Raw genomic sequence first — 6000 nt, 5'->3', positions numbered from 1 at the left:
GCCATATTTTTCTGTCATAAAAATGGTGGCCTGTGTTTAGAAACTGCGCCACTCCAGTCAATAGGTTGTTTGTGGTATTGCGGCTCGGTTCTGATTAAGAGGAATGGGGCTGCAATGCCACACAACCTGGAGATATGTTTGGGGCAATTGTGTGTGGAAAATAGCCATGTTTATCTAATCAAGTTGTGTGGTAACCAATATGGCTGCCATGTGGGGCAATTGTGTGAGGTAAATACCCATGTTTATCTTATCAAGTTGTGAGGTAACCAATATGGCCGCCATTACAGCTCCTATATGAGTCATTTTACTACTTTACAAAGATGATTAATGGCCAAATACCTTTCGATGTGATTTTATAAGAATAGGGGGCAATATCCTGTATAAACAGGTCATTTCTAGCCTGAGGAAATTTTGAAAAAACTATGGCAACCACTATGGGAGATAGTATGGCTACAACCAAAATGGCCGCCGCTCTAACTGCATAAACTCCAATTGCATCGTTATAGAAATGGGGGCAAAGCTGTTCTGTTATTAGAAAGCTGTGTGGCAACCACCCTGGCTGATATAATGGCTGCCACCCAACTTTCTGAGAGACAACTAAATGAAATATCTCCTTGGATGAAGAAATACAAGATGGCCGTCTATATGGAGTGCCACCTAGCTTTCCAAACACCCTGATTGTCAAATATTCAGTTTCTCTTTAATTTTGGTGACCTCATTCCTCTCTGCCCACGCGTCCCATCTGGGTAAGATGTTTTTCTGGTGCCCATTTCCATGTTTCCTGAAGCACTTCCACAAACCCTAAACAAACACAAGGGACGGAAGACATCCATCACCAGGCTGAAGGCCTCCTCTTATTCTGTCTGGGCCCAGGGGTCACAGGGATTTATTTTAGGAAGCCGGCCAGTCCTCCTCACACTTAAGATCTGTGTTTGTCTAAGACCTTTGTTTGGACTGTGCCCCCTACAAGCAATCTGTCTGGATCCTTTAATTGCAAGAAACTGGTATAACCTGCTCACCCACTCCCTATAGACTGTGTCCCCGAATCTGAAAAATCTGTGATATATAGCTTAGAGGGGCCCTGTAAATCAATTATATGTGTATTTTTTTTCTTGACAGTATCATTTTTTTTTTGCATTTTTTTGCAGTATTCACCTGTTACTCCTCCTGGAAATGTAGAAATTTCTGTTCAACTGAGCCCATCAAATACACTGACAGGGTTTCTCACTCCCATCTTATACAATAGGGAAAAATTCCTATTGTCAACTGAGATAGTAACACCCAATTGCCCATATATTTGTACATTTCCAGGAAGAATGACAGAGGAACCTGTACTACATGGTGCCATTACCAAAGATCCTAATACAAATTATATGTATATATGTGTGTGTATATATATATATATATATATATATATGTGTGTGTGTATGTATGTATGTTTATGTGTGTATGTATATGTGTGCCTGTATGTATGTATATGTTTGTGTGTGTATGTATATATATGTATATATATATGTATGTATGTATGTATGTATGTATGCGTATGTGTGTATGTATATATGTATGTATGCATGCATGTAGATGTTTGTGTGTATGTGTATGCATGTGCGTGTATATGTATGTATATGTGTGTGTGTATATGTATATGTATGTATGCATATATGTATGCATGTAGATGTTTGTGTGTGTGTATGTATGTATATGTGTGTATGTATATATGTATATGAGTTGGAGGAATACCTCATTAAGAATGCTCAATTATCCATTTATTAAAACATAGGCGGAATAACAGAGGAAGAACAAGTCTTTTGTTAACCGTTTCATTTCCATACCTCAGTGAAGTGTACACCAAAAGTCAAACAGCATCAGAATGTAAATGGGTACACCTCTTGAGCAGTGGTAGCACCCATTATCAAGTAAATCACACATTTCCAAGAGGAATAACAGAGGCACAACACAATGTAGATGGTAGAAAAAAAACGCTATGTTTTGACACTGCATTCCTAATGCTATATTATTTTTGGATCATCTTTTCCTTACACCTCTGTACTGTTTCAACCCTCTGTTATTCCACTTGAAAATTAATAAATTAATTCATAACTAGATATTACCATTGTTTTATCAATGGGGCAACATCTCCAAATTTCTGAAATTTCCCAGTTCCCCCGTTGTATGGACAAAATCTGCTGTGAAGGTGAATAGTAACTCCCAGTTGCCAGGAGGAATAACTGAGTACAGACAAAATGTAGAATTCTAAGAAAAGAATGATTATGTTTTTTTCTGACATATCAGGAGAGGTTTGAGGTTAAAGGGGTTGTTTGGTTTATAGGGGCAAAGTTCAAAGAAGGGTCCTCATCTATAAAACATTTGTATAATATTTTATTACGTTATAATATTTAGTGTATATCATGCTATATAATCCACTACTAGCGCCACCAAGTCTCGGCTGTCAGTATAATACTCCCTCTACTGGCGAGACTGGTGAACTACATTACGAAGACGAAAACCCGATTCCTTTGTTCTCCTGTGACAATGGTCCGGGACTGAACACTAGAGACGAGAGAAACCTAAACAAACACGAAAAAATACCCGCTCATATCATTATCTTGTGTTATGATAGAATGAAAGAAACAAACACGGAACAAGAGATGTATAGAAAATAGATTTTTATTGAGTTTTTTTGTGAATATTTTATGATTTTTATTCAGACATTGTACAGGAATCAAAGCCAGCGGCGAGGCGGGAGTGATAAGACATCACATATCAGACATGGACGTTCACAGAGATTGAAATGAGACTAGTGTTTAGAGGATATAAAGCATTCCCAAAGATTTCGGTTTATAATCCGAGTATTACGGATCAATCCCTACTGATAAGACCACATTGTGAGGAGGACATGGCCTTTAAGAGACTTCAGTCTACCTCACAGCAACCCAAAATAAGAAACAAAACAGCTTTAATAAAAAAAAAAAATTTAATAAAATCTTCTACATCTCCATGGTAACAGACTACAAACAATCCCGATGTAGTCAGGCCCATACAGTCATATTATCATCCATACACTCAAGTAAGAATTAGGGGACGGACTTTACAAATCTCAAATAGTATTTTTTTTTCTGCTACGATCCGACCTATTTTTCTCCCCGGTAACAGACTACATACAAATATTGCGTAGTCTGATCCTTCTCTCATGTTACCCTTCACCTGTCCCCCCCCCCCAATATGAGACTTTATTAGTTCTAGAGATCCTCATTGGGAAAGATTTAGCAAACATTTTACCTCAGAAAGTGGCATAAAATCCACCAAATTAAAAAAAAAAAAAAGTGGGTGTGGCATAGGTGTGGCTTCACCGTCATACTTGTATCAAATTATTTGTGACAAAAAACTGGTCCAAAAAACAGTTAAAAACTATGCGATCCCATTCCCTTTAATAAAGTTAAAAAAAAACAAAAAAAAAAAAACAACAACATCTATGCCATCCAATTGGTGGAGCACATTTAAGCTTCTGGCACACAGACCAATGGACATAGAGCAAAAATATGAAGAGGCGTGGCCTCTCAGCAATTATTGTGCAGCAGTCGCCAATGAGGAGTCGTTTTAGAACAGTGTCATAAAGGCCCCTCCCCTTTGAAAAAAACTTTAACATGATACAGCAGGTCATTCATGACAGAATCCCTTTAATGAAATACACAAGCAAACAATAGAAATTGCGTATAAAAAGCGTAAAAAGATAGTTTTTTACAAATCTACACGTCGTAGAAGCGTTTCCACGTCCATATAAATCTATAGGCCTGGCAGACAGACAATGTCAGTACACTGAGGTACAATACACAGCAGTTTTATGGACAGCAGAGGCCACCGTATTAAGCCTTTACCAGGAAAAAACTCTAATATGACACATCATATAAACCGCCCACCGCCTCCCAAAAAGTGCCCATTTCTGGTTTTCGAAAGATTTACTATCCAATGAAATAACGTTGGATATATTATTACATCCCAATGACTTCAATGGGAAAGAAGGGGGGAGCAAACAAATATCTTTGATAATTTATTTACTAAAAACATCATAATATTTCCCAAAAATCGTTAGGGAGAGCCGGCCTCCTCCCTCAGATTTTTGTTTTGTGAAAAAATTGTTCAGAGAAAACGAATTCATCATATTATGTCTGGTGCAAGACCTCGGGGGTGGAGAACAGATATTCTAATGGCAGTAAATACATCATGCCCCGCCCCTGCGGAACCTACACTAGACTCAACAGGCTCAGTTTGTTTAATTTTGTTTCTTTAGGTGGAGGGCTGTGCAATTTTTATAAAGTGGGGAAAGGTCTGTTCTAGTCAAAGGCTCTGGGCCCTGTAAAGTCGCCTTCAAAATTTCTCATAATTTTTTTTTAATGAATTTAGTGGGAAAAAAAATTTAAATCTTTCCAAAACAAAACATAATCCCATGTATAACGGAAGACCGTGACAGTCTACAGTCCCTTTATCGGCCAACTATATACAGTACATAGACCGTCATCATTGTCCGCATGCAGCTTAAAACACATCATCAACAGATTAAAAAAAAAAAAACATACAAAAAACAAAAATAATTTTTTAAATTTTAAATCTGGAAAATCGGCCCCACCAATCAGCGATGTGCAAACTAGACCCCATGTCTACAGTCAGTTATACATTTTCGACAAGACAAAAAGCGCAAGGTGTAATAAAACCTCTCAGCTTCTCTGCAGAGAAACACACACACACAAAAAAAATTCTACCTATAGACAAAGCATAAAATTTTTTTTCAAAAATTTGTTAGTAGTAAAGCTAAGATTTGTTATGTGCAAAGAAAGAAAAAAAAAATAAATAAAAAGATGAGGTTAAAGGCCCAACAAGGTAAACTTTTGAAAAAAAAAATGTTATTAGTGGGGGTGGAGAAGGAGGCGGGTAGTCAGCTAAAATCTGCCCCTTTAACTTCTGATTCAGAGAGATTAGCATGCGGTGTAGGGCTCTACCAGGTCAGCAGGGGCAAAGAGCTCTTTATTTTTGATCAGTTAGGATTTTGCCACCCCCCCCCCCCAAAAAAAAAAAAAAAAACTACAGACAGTGTTAGGCAATGTACTTGGAGAAATGTGTAATCAGACCTTTGGGTGTGATATTAGTAGCAGCAGGACGTGATATAAGGATTTAGATATCAGGACTCTACTAGGTGTCCTTTACCTTCTGTGCTCTCTCCAGTCAGTGTTAGGTATTGTCCCGGGAGAGATGTGTAAGCAGACATTTTTTGTGTGTGATGTTAGTAGCAGCAGGACTGTGATAAATGGATTTATATACTAGGATTCTACTGGGGCATGTCCTTTCACTGCTGTGCTCTCTCCAGTCAGTGTAAGGTATTGTCCCTGGAGAGATGTGTAATCAGACATTTTTGTGTGTTGTTAGTAGCAGCAGGACTGTGAAATATGAATTTATATTCAAGTATTGTAGCTCCTCATACTGCACAGAACTGCTCCACAGCCCTTTCGCTCTTGCTTTGAGTAATAAATGTAGCAAGCTTCTGGTTGGATAGTACAGCAGTCCCTTAGTACAGAGGGAATAGGTGAACTCCAAAAGATACTGGTAGGTTGATTAGATTGTGAGCCCCATTGGGGACAGGGACCAATTTGGAAAGCTCTGTGCAGCGCTGCGTAATCTGTGTGCGCTATATATAAAGAATTATTATTAATTATTATTATTATTATTAACAGTGTTAAGAGCACAGCAGTGTGAGGACACGCCCACACAGCACTTAGGAAAGCTACAACCCTGGAATATAAATGCATTTTTCATGGTCCTGTTGCTACTAACAACCTATGGTATGATTATACACCTATCCAGGGACAATACCTAATACAGATTGCAGAGATAAGAGCACAGCAGTGTGAGGACATGCCCTTAGTTCTACAATCCTGGAATATAAATCCATATTTCACAGTCCTGTTGCTACTTACAACTCAAAACACGATCAATAGATCAACAGATTTA

Source organism: Engystomops pustulosus, chromosome 4 (genome assembly GCF_040894005.1).
Source record: "Engystomops pustulosus chromosome 4, aEngPut4.maternal, whole genome shotgun sequence".
Taxonomy (NCBI): domain Eukaryota; kingdom Metazoa; phylum Chordata; class Amphibia; order Anura; family Leptodactylidae; genus Engystomops; species Engystomops pustulosus.
Note: the sequence above shows the minus strand (reverse complement) of the source record.